A 24548-nucleotide genomic window follows, 5' to 3' on the forward strand; every position below is an offset into this window, starting at 1 on the left:
CAGTGCGTTAGGCTCCAAAAAGGGAGCGTAGAGCATAATTTAACGCCACTGCAACTCTAGATACCAGCGGTGCTTACGGACGCGGCCAGCTTCAAAAACGTGCTCGTGCACAATTCCCCCATAGAAAACAATGGGGCCATTTGAGCTGAAAAAACACCTGCAAAAAAGCTGCGTTCAGCTCCTAACGCAGCCCCATTGTTTTCTATGGGGAAACACTTCCTACGTCTAAACCTAACACTCTAACATGTACCCCGAGTCTAAACACCCCTAACCTTACACTTATTAACCCCTATTCTGCCGCCTCCGCCATCGCTGACCCCTGCATATTATTATTAAACCCTAATCTGCCGCTCCGTACACCACCGCCACCTACATTATAGCTATGTACCCCTAATCTGCTGCCCCTTACACCGCTGACCCCTATATTATATTTATTAACCCCTAATCTGCCCCCTCAACGTCGCCTCTACCTGCCTACACTTATTAACCCCTAATCCGCCGAGCAGACCGCACCGCTACTATAATAACGTTATTAACCCCTAATCCGCCTCACTCCCGCCTCTATAAATAGTATTAACCCCTAATCTGCCCTCCCTAACATCACCGACACCTAACTTCAATTATTAACCCCTAATCTGCCGACCGAATCTCGCCGCTACTGTAATAAATGGATTAACCCCTAAAGCTAAGTCTAACCCTAACACTAACACCCCCCTAAGTTAAATATAATTTAAATTTAACGAAATAAATTAACTCTTATTAAATAAATTATTCCTATTTAAAGCTAAATACTTACCTGTAAAATAAACCCTAATATAGCTACAATATAAATTATAATTATATTATAGCTATTTTAGGATTTATATTTATTTTACAGGTAACTTTGTATTTATTTTAACCAGGTACAATAGCTATTAAATAGTTAAGAACTATTTAATAGCTAAAATAGTTAAAATAATTACAAAATTACCTGTAAAATAAATCCTAACCTAAGTTACAATTAAACCTAACACTACACTATCAATAAATTAATTAAATAAAATACCTACAATTACCTACAATTAAATCTAACACTACACTATCAATAAATTAATTAAATACAATATCTACAAATAAATACAATGAAATAAACTAACTAAAGTACAAAAAATAAAAAAGAACTAAGTTACAAAAAATAAAAAAATATTTACAAACATCAGAAAAATATTACAACAATTTTAAACTAATTACACCTACTCTAAGCCCCCTAATAAAATAACAAAGCCCCCCAAAATAAAAAAATGCCCTACCCTATTCTAAATTAAAAAAGTTCAAAGCTCTTTTACCTTACCAGCCCTTAAAAGGACCTTTTGTGGGGCATGCCCCAAAGAATTCAGCTCTTTTGACTGTAAAAAAAAACATACAATAGCCCCCCCAACATTACAGCCCACCACCCACATACCCCTAATCTAACCCAAACCCCCCTTAAATAAACCTAACACTAAGCCCCTAAAGATCTTCCTACCTTATCTTCACCTCGCCGGGTATCACTGATCGGTCCTGGCTCCGAAATCTTCATCAAACCCAAGCGGGGGCTGGCGATCCATAATCCTGCGGCTGAAGAGATCCAGAAGAGGCTCCAAAGTCTTCATCCTATCCGGGAAGAAGAGGCGATCCAGACCGGCAACCATCTTGATCCAAGCGGCATCTTCTATCTTCATCCGATGAGGAACGGCTCGATCGTGAAGACCTCCAGCGCGGATCAATCTTCTTCCTCCGACGTCCAACTGAAGAATGACGGTTCCAAGATGGCGTCCCTCGAATTCCGATTGGCTGATAGGATTCTATCAGCCAATAGGAATTAAGGTAGGAGAATTCTGATTGGCTGATGGAATCAGCCAATCAGAATCAAGTTCAATCCGATTGGCTTATCCGATCAGCCAATCAGATTGAGCTTGCATTCTATTTGCTGTTCCGATCAGCCAATAGAATGCGAGCTCAATCTGATTGGCTGGTCGCATCAGCCAATCGGATTGAACTTGATTCTGATTGGCTGATTCCATCAGCCAATCAGAATTTTCCTACCTTAATTCCGATTGGCTGATAGAATCCTATCAGCCAATCGGAATTCGAGGGACGCCATCTTGGATGACGTCCCTTAAAGGAACCGTCATTCTTCAGTTGGACGTCGGAGGAAGAAGATTGATCCGCGCTGGAGGTCTTCACGATGGAGCCGTTCCTCATCGGATGAAGATAGAAGATGCCGCTTGGATCAAGATGGTTGCCGGTCTGGATCGCCTCTTCTTCCCGGATAGGATGAAGACTTTGGAGCCTCTTCTGGAACTCTTCAGCCGCAGGATTATGGATCGCCAGCCCCCGCTTGGGTTGGATGAAGATTTCGGAGCCAGGACCGATCGGTGATACCCGGCAAGGTGAAGATAAGGTAGGAAGATCTTCAGGGGCTTAGTGTTAGGTTTATTTAAGGGGGGTTTGGGTTAGATTAGGGGTATGTGGGTGGTGGGTTGTAATGTTGGGGGGGTATTGTATGTTTATTTTTCCAGGCAAAAGAGCTGAATTCTTTGGGGCATGCCCTGCAAAGGGCCCTTTTCAGGGTTGGTAAGGTAAAAGAGCTTTGAACTTTTTTAATTTAGAATAGGGTAGGGCATTTTTTATTTTGGGGGCCTTTGTTATTTTATTAGGGGGCTTAGAGTAGGTGTAATTAGTTTAAAATTGTTGTAATATTTTTCTGATGTTTGTAAATATTTTTTTATTTTTTGCAACTTAGTTCTTTTTTATTTTTTGTACTTTAGTTAGTTTATTTCATTGTATTTATTTGTAGATATTGTATTTAATTAATTTAGTGATAGTGTAGTGTTAGGTTTAATTGTAGGTAATTGTAGGTATTTTATTTAATTAATTTATTGATAGTGTAGTGTTAGGTTTAATTGTAACTTAGGTTAGGATTTATTTTACAGGTAATTTTGTAATTATTTTAACTATTTTAGCTATTAAATAGTTCTTAACTATTTAATAGCTATTGTACCTGGTTAAAATAAATACAAAGTTACCTGTAAAATAAATATAAATCCTAAAATAGCTATAATATAATTATAATTTATATTGTAGCTATATTAGGGTTTATTTTAAAGGTAAGTATTTAGCTTTAAATAGGAATAATTTATTTAATAAGAGTTAATTTATTTCGTTAGATTTAAATTATATTTAACTTAGGGGGGTGTTAGTGTTAGGGTTAGACTTAGCTTTAGGGGTTAATCCATTTATTACAGTAGCGGCGAGATTCGGTTGGCAGATTAGGGGTTAATAATTGAAGTTAGGTGTCGGCGATGTCAGGGAGGGCAGATTAGGGGTTAATACTATTTATTATAGGGTTAAGTGAGGCGGAATAGGGGTTAATAACTTTATTATAGTAGCGGTGCGGTCCGCTCGGCAGATTACGGGTTAATAAGTGTAAGCAGGTGGAGGCGACGTTGAGGGGGCAGATTAGGGGTTAATAAATATAATATAGGGGTCGGCGGTATTAGGGGCAGCAGATTAGGGGTACATAGGGATAACGTAGTTGGCGGCAGTGTACGGAGCGGAAGATTAGGGGTTAAAAAATTTAAATATAGTGGCGGCGATGTGGGGGGACCTCGGTTTAGGGGTACATAGGTAGTTTATGGGTGTTAGTGTACTTAAGAGCACAGTAGTTAAGAGCTTTATAATCCGGCGTTAGCCCAGAAAGCTCTTAACTACTGACTTTTTTCTGCGGCTGGAGTTTTGTCGTTAGATTTATAACGCTCACTTCAGCCACGACTCTAAATACCAGCATTAGAAAGATCCCATTGAAAAGATAGGATACGCAATTGACGTAAGGGGATCTGCGGTATGGAAAAGTCGCGGCTGCAAAGTGAGCGTTAGACCCTTTCCTGACTGACTCCAAATACCGGCGGTAGCCCAAAACCAGCGTTAGGAGCCTCTAACGCTGGTTTTGACGGCTACCGCCAAACTCTAAATCTAGGCCTATGTTTGAGATTGTTGTTATAAACTTCTCTAAAATGTGAGTATCAAGATTTCCCCTATCGATGCTTGAAAGGTGTTCTCTAATCCTTACACGGAGGGTTCTGGTTGTTTCTCCTATGTAATATTTTTTACATGAGCATTCTATAATGTAGATAACTCGCTTATCCTGACACCTTTTAGTGTCCTTAATTTTAAATTTTAAATTGTTGACATCAATTTCCTTCATTTTACAACTATATTTGCAAGACCGACAACCAAAACATGGAAAGAAGCCCATCAACTTATTTCCTTCTAAATGTTTCTCTTGACTATGCTTTTTTATTGGTCTCAATTCACTCTGGGCTAAGGTGTTTTTCAAATGTGTAGCTCTCCTGTATATTATTTCAAATTTAAAATTAAGGACACTATAAGGTGTCAGGATAAGGGAGTTATCTACACTCTCTGGTTTTGAAAAACAAATAGTATATTTTACTAGCATGACGTTTCGAGTCATTCACCCCTTCCTCAGACAAAATCAAAGTGAACAATGAAAAGATTTATACACATGCATGTCAGAGAATGCTTTTTTCTTGCTAACTAAGGCCTAGATTTAGAGTTTGGCGTTAGCCGTGAAAACCAGCGTTAGAGGCTCCTAACGCTGGTTTTAGGCTACCGCCGGTATTTGGAGTCACTCAAAATAGGGTCTAACGCTCACTTTTCAGCCGCGACTTTTCCATACTGCAGATCCCCTTACGTCAATTGCGTATCCTATCTTTTCAATGGGATCTTCCTAACGTCGGTATTTAGAGTCGTTTCTGAAGTGAGCGTTAGAGCTCTAACGACAAAACTCCAGCCGCAGGAAAAAAGCAGGAGTTAAGAGCTTTCTGGGCTAACGCCGGTTCATAAAGCTCTTAACTACTGTACCCTAAAGTACACTAACACCCATAAACTACCTATGTACCCCTAAACTGAGGTCCCCCCACATCGCCGCAACTTGATTAAATTTTTTTAACCACTAATCTGCCGACCGCCACCTACGTTATACTTATGTACCCCTAATCTGCTGCCCCTAACACCGCCGACCCCTGTATTATATTTATTAACCCCTAACCTGCCCCCCTCAACGTCGCCTCCAGCTACTTACAATAATTAACCCCTAATCTGCCGACCGCAAAGTGCCGCCACCTACGTTATCCTTATGTACCCCTAATCTGCTGCCCCTAACACCGCCGACCCCTATATTATATTTATTAACCCCTAATCTGCCCCCCTCAACATCGCCTCCACCTGCCTACACTTATTAACCCCTAATCTGCCGACCGGACCTGAGCGCTACTATAATAAAGTTATTAACCCCTAATCCGCCTCACTAACCCTATCATAAATAGTATTAACCCCTAATCTGCCCTCCCTAACATCGCCAACACCTAACTTCAAACATTAACCCCTAATCTGCCGACCGGACCTGAGCGCTACTATAATAAAGTTATTAACCCCTAATCCGCCTCACTAACCCTATCATAAATAGTATTAACCCCTAATCTGCCCTCTCTAACATCGCCGACACCTAACTTCAAACATTAACCCCTAATCTGCCGACCGGACCTGAGCGCTACTATAATAAAGTTATTAACTCCTAATCTGCCTCACTAACCCTATCATAAATAGTATTAACCCCTAATCTGCCCTCCCTAACATCGCCGACACCTAACTTCAAACATTAACCCCTAATCTGACGACCGGAGCTCACCGCTACTATAATAAATGGATTAACCCCTAAAGCTAAGTCTAACCCTAACACTAACACCCCCCTAAGTTAAATATAATTTAAATCTAACGAAATTAATTAACTCTTATTAAATAAATTATTCCTATTTAAAGCTAAATACTTACCTGTAAAATAAATCCTAATATAGCTACAATATAAATTATAATTACATTGTAGCTATTTTAGGATTAATATTTATTTTACAGGCAACTTTGTAATTATTTTAACTAGGTACAATAGCTATTAAATAGTTAAGAACTATTTAATAGTTACCTAGTTAAAATAATAACAAAATTACCTGTAAAATAAGTCCTAACCTAAGTTATAATTAAACCTAACACTACCCTATCAATAAATTAATTAAATAAAATACCTACAATTACCTACAATAAAACCTAACACTAAGCCCCTGAAGATCTTCCTACCTTGTCTTCACCTCACCGGGTATCACCGATCGGTCCTGGCTCCGATATCTTCATCCAACCCAAGCGGGGGCTAGACATCCACTGAAGAAGTCCAGAAGAGGGTCCAAAGTCTTCCTCCTATCCGGCAAGAAGAGGACATCCGGACCGGCAAACATCTTCATCCAAGTGGCATCTTCGATCTTCTTCCATCCGGTGCGGAGGGGGTCCATGTTGAAGCAGCCGACGCGGATCCATCCTCTTCTTCCGGCGTCTCCCGACGAATGACGGTTCCTTTAAGGGACGTCATCCAAGATGGCGTCCCTCGAATTCCGATTGGCTGATAGAATCCTATCATTCACTCACAGAGAGCGGCGCCGGCTAGTGCTGATTCTGACTGTTAAGGGAATGCAGAGCCACCTGGAGCTGAAGATAGTACAAGGTGGTGATGCTGGTGAAAATACTGTAGTTGCTGGGTGACCCTACTCCCTGAAATGCAACGTAACGGTAATGTACCGGTATTATGTATCATAGAGCATCTAGCACATAAGTGTGAGCAGTAACCAGCTGACATTCACTTGTGATTAAACCGCCTTATTGGTAAAGCAGTGACTTAGCTATAGCATATTTATTTACTCCACTGCTGTTAACACTAGCACTGTCCCAGCCTCTTTACTGCTATTAACCCAACCTTTTCCACCTGCAAAAAAAAATATCTGACCCATTCCACCTTTACTCCTTTAACCTCAGTTGCAAGCTTTCCTTCTTGCTTAACTCCCTAAATCTAAACACCCATAAGACCTACCACCAACTGCAAAACCTCTTTCTAAACAAATCCCCATTTCTTAACCTCTACAGATTCCCCATAATAAAAACCACAAAATAAAGCAAGCTCCCCCTCCCCTAAGCTTTCCTCATCTGTATCCCAGCTTTTTTGCAATGTCCAGAGATAATTACTAAAAATTGCCTTGTTCACATAGGCCTAGATTTAGAGTTCGGCGGTAGCCGTCAAAACCAGCGTTAGAGGCTCCTAACGCTGGTTTTGGCCGCCCGCTGGTATTTGGAGTCAGTGATTAAAGGGTCTAACGCTCACTTTACAGCCGCGACTTTTCCATACCGCAGATCCCCCTACGCCATTTGCGTAGCCTATCTTTTCAATGGGATCTTTCTAACGCTGGTATTTAGAGTCGTTTCTGCAGTGAGCTCTAACGACAAGATTCCAGCCGCCTGAAAAAAGCAGGAGTTAAGAGCTTTCTGGCTAACGCCGGTTTATAAAGCTCTTAACTACTGTACCCTAAAGTACACTAACACCCATAAACTACCTATGTACCCCTAAACCGAGGTCCCCCCCACATCGCCGCCACTCGATTAAAATTTTTAACCCCTAATCTGCCGACCGCCACCTACGTTATACTTATGTACCCCTAATCTGCTGCCCCTAACCCCGCCGACCCCTATATTATATTTATTAACCCCTAACTTGCCCCCCACAACGTCGCCGCAAGCTACTTAAAATAATTAACCCCTAATCTTCCGACCGCAAATCGCCGCCACCTACGTTATCCCTATGTACCCCTAATCTGCTGCCCCTAACATCGCCGACCCCTATATTATATTTATTAACCCCTAACTTGCCCCCCACAACGTCGCCGCAAGCTACTTAAAATAATTAACCCCTAATCTTCCGACCGCAAATCGCCGCCACCTACGTTATCCCTATGTACCCCTAATCTGCTGCCCCTAACATCGCCGACCCCTATGTTATATTTATTAACCCCTAATCTGCCCCCCACAACGTCGCCGACACCTACCTACACTTATTAACCCCTAATCTGCCGAGCGGACCTGAGCGCTACTATAATAAAGTTATTAACCCCTAATCCGCCTCACTAACCCTATCATAAATAGTATTAACCCCTAATCTGCCCTCCCTAACATCGCCGACACCTACCTTCAATTATTAACCCCTAATCTGCCGACCGGAGCTCACCGCTATTCTAATAAATGTATTAACCCCTAAAGCTAAGTCTAACCCTAACACTAACACCCCCCTAAGTTAAATATAATTTTTATCTAACGAAATAAATTAACTCTTATTAAATAAATGATTCCTATTTAAAGCTAAATACTTACCTGTAAAATAAATCCTAATATAGCTACAATATAAATTACATTGATATTATAGCTATTTTAGGATTAATATTTATTTTACAGGTAACTTTGTATTTATTTTAACCAGGTACAATAGCTATTAAATAGTTAAGAACTATTTAATAGTTACCTAGTTAAAATAATTACAAATTTACCTGTAAAATAAATCCTAACCTAAGATATAATTAAACCTAACACTACCCTATCAATAAAATAATTAAATAAACTACCTACAATTACCTACAATTAATCTAACACTACACTATCAATAAATTAATTAAACACAATTGCTACAAATAAATACAATTAAATAAACTATCTAAAGTACAAAAAATAAAAAAGAACTAAGTTACAGAAAATAAAAAAATATTTACAAACATAAGAAAAATATTACAACAATTTTAAACTAATTACACCTACTCTAAGCCCCCTAATAAAATAACAAAGACCCCCAAAATAAAAAATTCCCTACCCTATTCTAAAATACAAAAATTACAAGCTCTTTTACCTTACCGGCCCTGAACAGGGCCCTTTGCGGGGCATGCCCCAAGAATTTCAGCTCTTTTGCCTGTAAAAAAAAACATACAATACCCCCCCCCCAACATTACAACCCACCACCCACATACCCCTAATCTAACCCAAACCCCCTTAAATAAACCTAACACTAATCCCCTGAAGATCTTCCTACCTTGTCTTCACCATCCAGGTATCACCGATCCGTCCTGGCTCCAAGATCTTCATCCAACCCAAGCGGGGGTTGGCGATCCATAATCCGGTGCTCCAAAGTCTTCCTCCTATCCGGCAAGAAGAGGACATCCGGACCGGCAAACATCTTCTCCAAGCGGCATCTTCGATCTTCTTCCATCCGATGACGACCGGCTCCATCTTGAAGACCTCCAGCGCGGATCCATCCTCTTCTTCCGACGACTAGACGACGAATGACGGTTCCTTTAAGGGACGTCATCCAAGATGGCGTCCCTCGAATTCCGATTGGCTGATAGGATTCTATCAGCCAATCGGAATTAAGGTAGGAATTTTCTGATTGGCTGATGGAATCAGCCAATCAGAATCAAGTTCAATCCGATTGGCTGATTCCATCAGCCAATCAGATTGAGCTCGCATTCTATTGGCTGTTCCGATCAGATGGAAGAAGATCGAAGATGCCGCTTGGAGAAGATGTTTGCCGGTCCGGATGTCCTCTTCTTGCCGGATAGGAGGAAGACTTTGGAGCACCGGATTATGGATCGCCAACCCCCGCTTGGGTTGGATGAAGATCTTGGAGCCAGGACGGATCGGTGATACCTGGATGGTGAAGACAAGGTAGGAAGATCTTCAGGGGATTAGTGTTAGGTTTATTTAAGGGGGTTTGGGTTAGATTAGGGGTATGTGGGTGGTGGGTTGTAATGTTGGGGGGGGGTATTGTATGTTTTTTTTTTACAGGCAAAAGAGCTGAAATTCTTGGGGCATGCCCCGCAAAGGGCCCTGTTCAGGGCTGGTAAGGTAAAAGAGCTTGTAATTTTTGTATTTTAGAATAGGGTAGGGAATTTTTTATTTTGGGGGTCTTTGTTATTTTATTAGGGGGCTTAGAGTAGGTGTAATTAGTTTAAAATTGTTGTAATATTTTTCTTATGTTTGTAAATATTTTTTTATTTTCTGTAACTTAGTTCTTTTTTATTTTTTGTACTTTAGATAGTTTATTTAATTGTATTTATTTGTAGCAATTGTGTTTAATTAATTTATTGATAGTGTAGTGTTAGATTAATTGTAGGTAATTGTAGGTAGTTTATTTAATTATTTTATTGATAGGGTAGTGTTAGGTTTAATTATATCTTAGGTTAGGATTTATTTTACAGGTAAATTTGTAATTATTTTAACTAGGTAACTATTAAATAGTTCTTAACTATTTAATAGCTATTGTACCTGGTTAAAATAAATACAAAGTTACCTGTAAAATAAATATTAATCCTAAAATAGCTATAATATCAATGTAATTTATATTGTAGCTATATTAGGATTTATTTTACAGGTAAGTATTTAGCTTTAAATAGGAATCATTTATTTAATAAGAGTTAATTTATTTCGTTAGATAAAAATTATATTTAACTTAGGGGGGTGTTAGTGTTAGGGTTAGACTTAGCTTTAGGGGTTAATACATTTATTAGAATAGCGGTGAGCTCCGATCGGAAGTTTAGGGGTTAATAATTGAAGGTAGGTGTCGGCGATGTTAGGGAGGGCAGATTAGGGGTTAATACTATTTATAATAGGGTTAGTGAGGCGGATTAGGGGTTAATAACTTTATTATAGTAGCGCTCAGGTCCGCTCGGCAGATTAGGGGTTAATAAGTGTAGGTAGGTGTCGGCGACGTTGTGGGGGGCAGATTAGGGGATAATAAATATAATATAGGGGTCGGCGATGTTAGGGCAGCAGATTAGGGGTACATAGGGATAACGTAGGTGGCGGCGGTTTACGGAGCGGCAGATTAGGGGTTAAAAGTGTAATGCAGGGGTCAGCGATAGCGGGGGCGGCAGATTAGGGGTTAATAAGTGTAAGGCTAGGGGTGTTTAGACTCGGGGTACATGTTAGAGTGTTAGGTGCAGACGTAGGAAGTGTTTCCCCATAGGAAACAATGGGGCTGCGTTAGGAGCTGAACGCTGCTTTTTTGCAGGTGTTAGGTTTTTTTTCAGCTCAAACAGCCCCATTGTTTCCTATGGGAGAATCGTGCACGAGCACGTTTTTGAGGCCGGCCGCGTCCGTAAGCAACTCTGGTATCGAGAGTTGCATTTGCGCTAAATATGCTCTACGCTCCTTTTTTGGAGCCTAACGCAGCATTTGTTTGAACTCTCGATACCAGAGTTAAATTTATGGTGCGGCCAGAAAAAAACCCGCGGAGCGTTAACAGCCCTTTTACCGCCAAACTCCAAATCTAGCCGTTAGTATTCTTTGTTGAAAAAAGCTAAACCTAGGTAGGCTCATATGCTAGTTTAATGATGCAAAAAATAAATTTTCTTTAAAATAGCACCAAACTTTAAGGGTGCGGCTAAGTTATAACCGGGTGCGGCCTATACTCGGAACAATATGGGTATATATATATATATATATATATATATATACACACAAAGCAAAAAGATGCACTCACAGGACTTCTTTAATCAGTGTGTCAAAGATTTATTGACGTTTCTGGGATTAAACCATCCCCTTCATCAGAATTAAGAAATGTGTCAAAATCCACTCTTATATAGAGTATACAGTGTTTCAAATAAGTAAATCCAACCTAGTGTGAACAAACAATTAAATCACGTTGTGTTCGCAATTGGAACACACGTCATGCGTTCCACAGAACCGGAAGTGAACTCTGATTGAAGATATCGGATGCACTTTATCCAGGCAATGACATGCCACAGGCTGGTCAGAATGTCCTTTGTTGAAGGCTTGCCTAATGGCCAATCTATAATTGGCCATTCGTTCTTTTATAGTTCCTTGTGTTTTATCCACATAATATTGGGCACAAGGGCAAATAAGGATGTACACCACATGTGTTGTGTGACACGAAATTGCCTGGAAAAAAGTACATCCCGTATCTTCAATCAGAGAAATACTTATTGACCATGTCCCCAAATTGGACCGAGGAGGAGATTGTGACAGAATATTACTAAGACGGGATGCCTAATAGATATATAGATTGGGAACCATCTATCCTCATGGACTCAATTCTACACCAGATTTTAAGACAATTATGTAGGGATAGACACCAGAAACATACCTAGGGTGCAGCCTCTCCATGATAGTTGAGACAGTAGCTGCCTGGTTTACGGCACACCTTTTGGTTTGCAGGTTCTCCATGCATGCGGCTGTGGTTGGGGGAGGCGGACTGGGGTCAGCTTTTGATCCTGTTGGCACCCTAACTTTCCACTCATTGATGACACAGTCACCCTTCTATAGCGGTGTCCTCTAATGTTAAGCCTACGGGACATGGTCTTATTGAATAGTACCATCATGACTCTGATAAACTGATGACATGGTTGTTTTTATCCATAGTTAGTGGTTCTGATACTATTGTTTATATGTATTTTGGCACTTGTATATAATGGGCACTACATTAATTGACACAATCGCAGGGTATATCAACATATACCTTTCTAAGATGAATGAATTTTGGGCGATAGCCAAGGTGAGAACACAATTTTAATCTTGTCTCACTGGAAATGAGTTACTAATTATTGATGGTAACAAGGGTAACGCACATGATCATTAATGTGATGAACCCTACATCAAATAGTACTCTGGGCAGTTTATTTGTCACATTAAATTGACTTTATGCTTCTGGTAGATGAGAATCTTTGATATAATATATGCACTATAGGTCGCACAAAATTTTGGCACAATAAATGTTTAGTTGCACAAGTAGATGTAAGTACACGCAATCATCAGCATCTGCAGTTACTATGGCAACCAGGTTTACTTGTTGCTGTCACGGATAAGCCGTTTGATGAACATCATTGCACATGATTGCTTTTTTACTGATACACATTACTAAGTGACCACACTGTGCCCACTGAGCTATATATACATATATGAATTATAAGGGTTGATATGTTTTTGTACTATGATTCTTCTTTTTTTGTGCAATATTATTAAATTTTTGGCATCCGTAACCGGAAGTGAGTTCATTTCCGGTTCTGTGGAACGCATGGCGTGCATTCCAATTGCGAACACAGCGTTATTTTATTGTTTGTTCACAGTAGGTTGGATTTACTTATTTGAAACACTGTATACACTATATAAGAGTGGATTTTGACACATTTCTTTATTCTGATGAGGGGAATAGCTTAATCCCCGAAATGTCAATAAATCTTTGACACACTGATTGAAGAAGTCATGTGAGTGCATCTTTTTTTGCTATATAATAACACTCAATGTGAATCCGCCCTCCTGAGGCCAACCATCTGCGTGTTCTGTGTAAATATCAAGGCTTCTCAAATAACATCAACCAAGCAGGATTTCTTCAAAAGTGTCAGATTTATTGACGTTTCGGGGAGTAAACCTCCCCTTCTTCAGAAGATACAGTGTACAATTACACACCACCTTAAATAAGCAAACCAATACACAGTAACCTGTAACCACAGTAACATTTCACAATGGTTTAGACACACACTGGAAGTGGTTGATCTGTGTACTTCCGGGTGACACTAGATGAACTGGAAATGATGTATTGTTGGCGCCTTTTTTGAGCAGGAAGTGGGAGGTTACTGTGTATTGGTTTGCTTATTTAAGGTGGTGTGTAATTGTACACTGTATGTTCTGAAGAAGGGGATGTTTACTCCCCGAAACGTCAATAAATCTCACAATTTTTAAGAAATCCTGCTTGGTTGCTGTTATTTGAGAAGTATATATATATATATATATATATATATACACACATTGATTGGAGTAGCCATGTTAGTCCAAAGATTTAGATATCAAAATAACAAGAGTATTGCATTGAGCAATGATACTTTTTTTTTATTAGACTAACTATACATTTATAAGTTGACCGCCAGTATAGTGTCAGTATTGTTTCAGACTTGAGAAAGGAAGGAATTCTTCCAAAAGCTTGTCAACTTATAAATATATAGTTAGTCCAATAAAAAAAGGATCATTGCTCAATGCAATACTCTTGTTATTTTGATATCTACAATGAGAGAAGTGCGCTACCAGGAACGAACAACAGCTGAGTAGCTTGTTCTATGGCGAGTTACTGCCTAGGAGTAGCCTCTTTTAGACCAGTTGTGCCGTTCACAGAGGAGAACTTTCCTGAAGTATATCGGTCTGATCCCTCTAGTAAGGTCAGTCCAGTGCCGAAATACCAGTCAATTCTCCTCTGAACAAGGAACATGACAACCCCAGATGATTGTTTTGGCCTTCTATGGGCCTCGTCAGTGAGGTGAAGCCATATTCTTCTAAGCACACTGGGCAAGGAGTCCACATCTGGTTTCCCCCATCACCCTTAGGGAGACCTCCCCAGGGTCATAATACAAATGCAAACAAAGTGAGAAGCGCTCTACCAGGAACGAACAACAGCACAGTAACTTGTTCTATGGTCTCCCTAAGAGAATATCATTTGGATTTCCATTTCTTGAAACCAAAACAAATATCCATTTTTTATTATGTATTTGCATTTGTAACTTAACAAAAGCACATCTCTAGTATAAATACCTGTATATATTCATCTTCTCCCAAAATATATAATTTTATTACTAAGTTTTTGCAATAGTGGAGGACCCTCAGTGTTTATTTCACATGGTTGTAATGACTTAGTTGCAATGGTTTAGTGGTTTAACCGTAAATTATATTTAGTTAGATTAAAGGGACAGTCTACACCAAAATTTGTATTGTTTAAAAAGTTAGACAATTCCTTTATTAACCATTCCCCAGTTTTCCATAACCAACATAGTTATATTAATACACTTTTTACCTCTGTGATCACCGGTTCTTTTGACAGACATGCATTTTAGCCAATCAAAAATATTTCCACGAAAATGAGCACAATGTTATCTATATGACTGTCAAAATGCACTGAGATAAGAGGCAGCCTTTAAGGGCTTAGACATTTGCATAGTTAAGCCTACCTTGGTTTAGCTTTCAACAAAGAATACAAACAGAACAAAGCAAATTTGATGATAAAAGTAAATTGAAAAGTTGTTTAACATTGTATGTCCTATCTGAATCATGAAAGTTTAATTTTGAATTGACTGTCCTGTCACAATTGTTAGGGGAATTGGAGACCAAACATAAGTAGATAAGTAAAAAACAATGTTGAACTTAAAGGGACAGTCTAGTTCAAATGAACTGTCAAGATTCAGATAGGGCATGTCATTTTAAACAACTTTCCAATTTACTTTTATTACCAATTTTGCTTTGTTCTCTTGGTATTCTTAGGTAAAAGCTGAACCTAGGAGGTTCATATGCTAATTTCTTAGACCTTGAAGGCTGTCTCTTATCTGAATACATCTGACAGTTTTTCACCACTAGAGAGTATTAGTTCATGTGTGTCATATAGATAACACTGTGCTAATGCACGTGGAGTAACCTAGGAGTCAGCACAGATTGGCTAAAATGCAAGTCTGTCAAAAGAACTGAAATAAGGGGGCAGTTTGCAGAGGCTTAGATACAATATAACTGTGTTGGTTATGCAAAACTAGGGAATGGGTAATAAAACAATTATCTACCTTTAATAAAAATTTTCCGTTTAGTAATAACATTAAAAAAAATATCTTATTTATTGGGAAATTGAAAAAAATACATCAGATATAAAATTACATTTTGCACACTTATATTTTCAAAAGATTGTGCAGGGTGCACTACTTCTGCGAATGACTTTGTGGATCTAAACAAATACTTTCTACCCGGAGAAGAAAATATGCATCCTTGTTACGTTCAAGAACCTTAAAATGCTAATCGTTATGTAACAAGCCAGCTGGTGCATCGTTAGCTAAATTTCGTTTACACTGCAGCGTGATACGGGCTCCCTAGTTTTCCTGCCAAAAAATGTGTAAGGGTATTTCCCCATCCAAATATTAAGTTATAATCTCTAATTATCTCACCCACCAACTCCAGAGAGGGTTCAGTTAGTATCTGAACGGAATGATTGTTCTCGTGCCAAGCTATTCTTGGCACACCAGTAATCTAAAATAAATTTTGCATTCACTCTGTATAACACAAGAAAACATTGCTTTGCTTTGTGTATGCTGCATCTACAATGTTGTTCATTGGCCGTTATCTATACAATATATTTTTGAAGATCATTGAGTAAAAAATGACTGTCACAATTGGTAGGAGAATTCGAGACCAAACATAAGTGGATAAGCAAAATAATGTTGAACTCTATACGATCTTCCGTTCAGTAATAACATAAAAAAAACAGTCTTTACTGGCAAAGACAATAATTATAAAAGGAACTCAGATGTTGAATTATCATTTACGTTAAGGCACTCAGAATTAAGTTAAATACTTAGGGCCCCATTCTATAAACTTTGCTGGGTCAGATGTGGTTTTTAACACCGACACTGACAGGGACTGCCATTATACGATACTATAAAAAAGGTGTAGGTTGTCGCTCATAAAAAAATATAATAGAGAAAGGGAAACTTCACAGAGGAGAGTGAAGTTAGCAGGGAAGCTGGTGTGCACTTTAAAAAATAAATACTGCAGCAAATACAAATCAGATTACTCTGTTTTTATCTCCTCCTTTGTATAATGTGTTTTCCGGCTAGGTTAATAAGTGTTTTGTGTATTTTGACACAATCTTGCCACCTTTTTAGTTTGCGAGAAAAAACAGTGAGATCTAAAGGAGCAAAATGTTTATAAATTAAATAATTTTGTCTTCACCTGTTGAATGCCCCTGTTCAGTCCACTAGAAGTGGGGGGGGGGATTAATTTTACAATAAGAAAAATAAATACTAGACATGTGCATTAATTTCAGGATGAATGAATATTTGTTAAAAAAAAAAAAAACACGAATATTCGTCTCATTTTAACAAGATGAATATTCCAAAAAATGCTGCCGCACTAATTAGCACTAACTCCTCTTCTTCACAGACCCTGACCGCGCTTATAGGAGGAGCAGGTAAATATTTTTGTCACAACTGGTGAATTTTTAATGAAAACGAATGTAAAATTTCCACAAATGGACAGTATTCGTTTAGTTTAAACAACCGAACAGCACGGCAGACAAATATTCTAAATGCAAAGTATTTTGAATATTCGAAACCAAAGATTTGACTGAACTGAAATTTTTGCCCCATGCACATTTAAATACACTTTTAATTTCATATTATAGATACACATTTCACAGCATTTTTTTCATTTTTTTTACAATCTCTATTGTGCACCTTAGTTTCTTTTCTGTACAATTTCAATATGAACTTAAAATTTTTCATAAAATCCGATTTTTTAAGTAGAATTTTGTTACGATTTTGAACGTGATTTAATCCAATTTTCTTTTACTGCATATTTATATTTTAGGATCTTTTTTATTAATTTTATAAACATTTTTAAAAATCTTTGTCATTGTACAAGTGAATACATACTTTTCCCCCTTTTACCAGTGGTTAAAGGGCGAAATTCAGTTCCACTAATACTTGATTTACTCTCCTCTGCCGGCCCACTGTAAACTACTATTTGTTTTTAAAGGGATACTAACCCCAAATTTTTTCTTTCATGATTCAGATAAAGCATGCAATTTTAAGCAACTTTTATCAATTTTTCTTTTTTCTCATGTTATCTTGATTTGAAAAAGCAGTAATGAAAGGTTAGGAGCCGGCCCATTTTTAGTTCAGCACCTGGGTAGCGCTTGCTAATTGGTTTGCTACATTTAGTCACAAATTAGAAAGTGCTACCCAGGTGCTGAACAAAAAATAGGCTGGCTCTAAAGCTTACAGTACTGCTTTTTCAAATCAAGATAGCATGAGAACTAAGAAAACTTGATAATAGGAGTAAATTAGAAAGTTGCTTAAAATCTCATGCTCTATCTGAATCATGAAAGAAAAAAATTGGGTTTAGTATCCCTTTAAAAGTGACGTTTTCACAGCCCGGCAAATCAGGGTGCATGCCATACGGCTCACATACACACGGATTGGCCATATGGTGAAAAAGTCACTGATAAAAAAAATAGTAGGTTACAGTGGGCTGGCAGAGAGTGAACCAAGTAGTATAAGTGGAATGGGATTTAACCCTATAAAACTGGTAAAAAGGAAACAAAAAGTATGTAAATGCAAATGCCCTGTATGCCCTATCCTCATTCTGGGCTGGGTGGCGCGATTGTGTCAAAATACTCCTTGTATTACACTAACAGAAAAACACATGTAGACATATTCATTTGTTTTCACTAAATCAATACGAGTGCACCAATTAAATTTAAATTTGTCAGCATTCATTAGTTTTCTTTAAATTACCTTAAGGGGTTAAAAGACTTACATATAGCACACTGGTGAGCTGTGCTAATCAAGACACTCCTGCTTAGAGCTCCGGGCTATGCTAATAGGAGGCTTAGCATGGCCGATTCTAGAGCCTGTGTTAAAGGATAAAGTTCTTTAGAGCAGAAGTGTCAGGATTAGCGCGGCTCTCCAGTGTGTAAGTATAACTCTACAGGTGAACTTTTTCATCTGTTGCAAAGGAACATTTACATCCATTTAACGAAAACAGAACTAAAATTCAGTATTTGTTTAGTTTAAAATGAATACCGAGAAGTGCAAATAGGCCTGATTTCATCCTATTGGCTCATTTGAATTTGAAGAATTAAATCAGCCAATAGGAATGCAAGGGTACCCCTATATAAAAGGCGTACCTTGCATTAAATCAGTGTGTGGCTGGAGTTTGCATGAATATGACCTCCGTGTCGCCTGGCTAAAGATGAGGACCGACTTCGCCACCGCCGATGACCTTGCCGCTTTTTCTGGCGCCACCGGATGAAGATAGAAGATGGACCGTGGCCGGGATGAAGATTGAAGGAGATGGTCCCACGATGGATGAAGAGGGAGTGCCGTCCTTCCTCAATAGTGAGTACCAATTTTGGGGTTTGTGTTTTGTTTTTTGGGGTGTTTTTTTTTTTAAAGATTACGGGGTTTTTTTAATCGGCACAAAAGAGCTGAATGCCCTTTAAGGGCAATAGTTAGATTAGCAATTTTTTAGTTAGATTTTATTTTTTTATTTTGGAGGGTTGTAAATGATAGGGGTTAATTGTTGTATTTTTTTATGCAAAAAAGCTGTTAGCTTTAGGGCAATGCCCTAGAAAAAGCTATTTTAAGGGCTATTGGTAGTTTATTTGTAGATTAGGGTTATTTTATTCTTTTGGGGTGTTTGCTTTTTTATTTTGGGGTAATAGAATAGGAATAATTTTTTTATTTTCGATAATTTAGTTTTTTTGTAATGGTATATTTTTTATTTTTTGTAATGGTAGATTGTTTTATTTTTTTGTAATTTTTTTTATCAATTAATGTTAGTTTTTTTTTTAAGTTTAAGCTTCGGTTTTACAGGTAAGTTTTTTTAAGGTAGTTGGTTAATTTTTACTTTGATTTAGGTTTATTTGAATTGGGGTTAAGTTAGGAGGTGTTCAGTAAGGGGGGTTAGATAATAGTTTAATACTTTAGATGTGGGGGGATGGCGGTTTTGGGGTTTAATAGTTTTAATTAGTGTTTGCGATGTGGGGGGATGGCAGTTTAGGGGTTAATAGTATTTATTAGTGTTTGTGATGAGGGGTGGCAGTTTAGGGGTTAATAGTTTTAATTAGTGTTTGCGATGTGGGGGGATGGCAGTTTAGGGGTTAATAGTTTTAATTAGTGTGATGGATACCCCAGCTACCCCGACTGGGTAGCTCCACCAAACGGGTCCTGCTTCCTCCCTGGTGACTGCAGCTATGTAGCTGGCCAGTGACCACAGCCTGTAGCCACCCCTGATGCCCGACAGAACAAGCATTCAGGGTCCCACCCTGTGGCAGACTCCAGCTACCCAGACTAGGTAGCTCTGCCAGAGTGTCCTTCCTCTGACTGGAACAGGCTGCTATGTAGCCCAGGCAAGTGATTGTAGCAGGAGCCCACCCAAATAACTAAACATACTAGCATTCAGGTGAAACAGGAACTGCCTTTATTGGGACAAACACACATCTTTTATACACACACACATCTTGATAAAACAGGGAGACAATGCCACAGTTTTCCCGACATTCCCGCCCCTCCAGACTGACCGGTGCCTCCATAGCAACCATAGTCCCACAGAATCCCAGGACACAGTGGTAATAATTTTGGGATGATCCCGGGGAAGCGGTGGCACTTCCAGGGTGTCATTTGAAAGCTCTCGGTCCCCAGATGCCGCAGTCCGGCGGGATTCGTTATTGGGGACCGGAGATACAGCCCGTTGAAGTTATGGGGGTAGGGGTGTCCAAAACCCCCGGTTTCCAAAGCAGCTCCCCTCCGGTAATTCTCGCACCTCTTGTCCTCCCTAGGGGCTACTAATCCCCAAAAGAGGGGAGCTCTGGGGCACATGGTTGCTGGAGTGACCAGGGGTAAAGTTAGCGGGTGTCCTGCGGTCCCGACCGGGAGTTCCAGGAGCCCGGACAGCCTGAGAGGGGTTAGGCGGGTGTCCGTTGTGAGGCGGCCGACTGGGAGTTCCAGGAGCCCAGCCAGCCTAAGAGGGTTTTCCAGGTGATAGACCAACTCTGCTGCTGGGGAGAGAGACCGATTGTCTCCTCTCCTGGCTCCTGGCTCTGCCCATGGGGAGAGAGACCGACTGTCTCCTCTCAAGGGAAGGAGTTCGGTAAGGGGGTTTAGATAATAGTTTAATACTTTAGATGTGGGGGGATGGCGGTTTTGGGGTTTAATAGTTTTAATTAGTGTTTGCGATGTTGGTGGATGGCAGTTTAGGGGTTAATAGTTTTAGTTAGTGTTTGTGATGTGGGGTGGCGGTTTAGGGGTTAATAATTTTAATTAGAGTTTGTGATGTGGGGGGATGGCGGTTTAGGGGTTAATAGTTTTAATTAGTGTGACGGATACCCCAGCTACCCCGACTGGGTAGCTCCGCCAAACGGGTCCTGCTTCCTCCCTGGTGACTGCAGCTATGTAGCTGGCCAGTGATCACAGCCTGTAGCCACCCCTGATGCCCAACAGCACCAGTATTCAGGGTCCCACCCTGTGGCAGACTCCAGCTACCCAGACTAGGTAACTCTGCCAGAGTGTCCTTCCTCTGCCTGGAACAGGCTGCTATGTAGCAAAGGAAAGTGATTTTAGCAGGGGCCCACCCAAATAACTAGACATACTAGCATTCAGGTAAAACAGGAACTGCCTTTATTGGGACAAACACACATATTTTATACACACACACACACACACACACACATCTTGATAAAACAGGGAGACAATGCCACAGTTTTCCCGCCATTCCCGCCCCTACAGACTGACCGGCGCCTCCATAGCAACCATAGTCCCACAGAATCCCTGGACACAGTGGTGATGGTTTTGGGGTGATCCCGAGGGAGCGGCGGAACTTCTGGGTGTCATTAGAAAGTATTCGGTCCCCAGATGCCGCAGTCCAAAAAGCAGCATGATTCGTTATTGGGGACAGGAGATACAGCCCATTGAAGTTATGGGGGTAGGGGTGTCCAAAACCCCCGGTTTCCAAAGTAGCTCCCCTCCGGTAATTCCCCCACCTCTTGTCCACCCTAGGGGCTACTAATCCCCAAAAGAGCGGAGCTCTGGGACACATGGTTGCTGGAGCGACCAGGGGTAAAGTTAGCAGGTGTCCTGCTGTCCCGACCGGGAGTTCCAGGAGCCCGGACAGCCTGAGAGGGATTAGGCGGGTTTCCGTTGTGAGGCGGCCGACCGGGAGTTCCAGGAGCCCAGCCAGCCAAGGAGGGTTTTCCAGGTCATAGACCAGCTCTTCTATAAATAAGTTTGGAACACAAAACCATGCAAACAAAAGCTTCCAGAGATTGTGGTTGCTCTGAGGAGCCCAAAACCACTGAGAAACAACAGGGGTGAGGTTGTAGGGGGGTGGGGGGTAGCCTTAGCTGTCTGGTATCCGTGACATCTCCCCCCTCCAGTTCGGCAGACCCGGCTAGACCCTTAACGGGTCGGCCTGGGGCTGTCCGATGGTGGCCCTCCACTTCTTGGTTGCTGGGAGAGGTGATATCATTTCTCCAGAGCTTGGGGCATCCTGGGGGGTTCCAGCTGGCATTTATACCTTGCGTCCTGGGTGCAGGGATAGTCACATAAGGCAAAATCCCAAACAAGTATGCTAAGGCCAACTCCCAAACAATTGCTGTCCCACAAGTTCCAGTGTCCTTAAGTTCCATGGCCACACTGCCTCTCTCCATGACACTCTGTTTAGTACCAGCTGACCCACCCACAAAAAAAGCTAGTGCCGGTTTCCCAGCTATATTACCACCCCAGACCGGAGGGGGAGGTTGCTCCTTGGTGGGGCAGGCAAAGCTCGGGTGCCGAAACATGTGGCACCACCTGTGTAAGCTTTTATCCTCCTTGCCTAATGCAACGCCTGCCCCCGGTGAGAAATACTCCGGGACAAGAAAAGGGTAGAGACCCTGCCAAGCTACTGAGGGGAGAGACCATCTGTCTCTTCTCCCTAGAAGGAGATCTACCGCTGGGGAGGGAGGTCTGCTACCTCCGCTCCATGGGAAACTGTGCTGCCGCTGGGGAGGGAGACCGGCTGTCTCTGCTCCCTGTATGGGGTTCTGCCACTGGGGAGAGAGACCAACTGTCTCCTCTCCCAGAAAGGGATTCGGCCGCTGGGGAGAGATATCGAAACCCGTCTCTCCCTGCAAGGGCTTCTCTGTAAGGGGAGGGAGGACGACTACCTCCGCTCCCAAAGGATGGATCTGCCGCTGGGGAGAGAGACCGACTGTCTCCTCTCCCAGGAAGGGGTTCTGCTGCTGGGGAGAGTTATCAACATCCATCTCTCCCTGCAAGGGGTTCTCTGTAAGGGGAGGGAGGATGACTACCTCCACTCCCAGGGGATGGCTCTGCCGCTGGGGAGAGAGACCGACTGTCTCCTCTCCCGGGAAGGGGTTCGGTAAGGGGGTTTAGATAATAGTTTAATACTTTAGATGTGGGGGGATGGCGGTTTTGGGGTTTAATTGTTTTAATTAGTGTTTGCGATTTGGGGGGATGGCAGTTTAGGGGTTAATAGTTTTAATTAGTGTTTGTGATGTGGGGTGGCAGTTTAGGGGTTAATAGTTTTAATTAGTGTTTGCAATGTGGGGGGATGGCAGTTTAGGGGTTAATAGTTTTAATTAGTGTGACGTATACCCCAGTTACCCCGACTGGGTAGCTCCGCCAAATGGGTCCTGCTTCCTCCCTGGTTACTGCAGCTATGTAGCTGGCCAGTGACCACAGCCTGTAGCCACCCCTGATGCCCGACAGCACCAGTATTCAGGGTCCCACCCTGTGGCAGACTCCAGCTACCCAGACTAGGTAGCTCTGCCAGAGTGTCCTTCCTCTGCCTGGAACAGGCTGCTATGTAGCAAAGGAAAGTGATTTTTGCAGGGGCCCACCCAAATAACTAAACATACTAGCATTCAGGTGAAACAGGAACTGCCTTTATTGGGACAAACACACATCTTTGATACACACACACATCTGGACAAAACAGGGAGACAATGCCACAGTTTTCCCGCCATTCCCCCCCTCCAGACTGACCGGCCCCTCCATAGCAACCATAGTCCCACAGAATCCCAGGACACAGTGGTGACGGTTTTGGGGTGATCCCGGGGGATCACCCCAAAAGTTCTCGGTCCCCAGATGCCGTAGTCCAAAAATCGGTGTGATTTATTATTGGGACCGGAGATACAGCCCGTTAAAGTTATGGGGGAAGGGGTGTCCAAAACCCCCGGTTCCCAAAGCAGTTCCCCTCCGGTAATTTCCCCACCTCTTGTCCTCCCTAGGGGCTACTAATCCCCAAAAGAGCGGAGCTCTGGGGCACATGGTTGCTGGAGCAACCAGAGGTAAAGTTAGCGGGTGTCCTGCTGTCCCGACCGGGAGTTCCAGGAGCCCGGACAGCCTGAGAGGGGTTAGGCGGGTGTCCGTTGTGAGGCGGCTGACTGGGAGTTCCAGGAGCCCAGCCAGCCTAGGAGGGTTTTCCAGGTCATAGACCAGCTCTTCTCTAAACAAGTTTGGAACACAAAACCACGCAAACTAAAGCTTCCAGAGATTGTGGTTGATTGGAGGAGCCCAAAACCACTGAGAAACAACAGGGGTGAGGTTGTAGGGGGGTAGCCTTTTCTGTCTGGTAGTGTTTGCAATGTGGGGGATGGCGGTTTGGGGGTTAATAACTTTAAATGAGTGTTTGCAATGTGGGGGATGGTGGTTTAGGGGTTACTAACTTAAAATGGTGTTTGCAATGTGGAGGGGTGGCGGTTTAAGGGTTAACTTTAGTGTTTATTTTAGGTTTAACCGTTTGATATATGCGGATGAAATGTATGTGGTTGCGCATGCGTTAGGTGTTTGTTAAGCCTTTCAAGGAGTTACACTGCTTTTTTACTGTGCTCAAGGGTTGCTGCGCCTGCCTATGTGTGGCGGCCTGAAAATGGAGTAAAATATATTGTAAGGGTTAAACGTTACCTCTCTGTCCCTTTAAGCCTTTTGCCTATTTAAGGCACCACCTACTAAGAATCAGTGCTGCTTTATTGAGTTCTAAACCTTATCACTGTGTACACAGACCGCTACTGAGATTAAGCTCAGTTCTCTTGGAAAACAGCCTAACTTCTCATT

This window comes from Bombina bombina, chromosome 7 (assembly GCF_027579735.1).
Source record: "Bombina bombina isolate aBomBom1 chromosome 7, aBomBom1.pri, whole genome shotgun sequence".
Taxonomy (NCBI): Eukaryota; Metazoa; Chordata; class Amphibia; order Anura; family Bombinatoridae; genus Bombina; species Bombina bombina.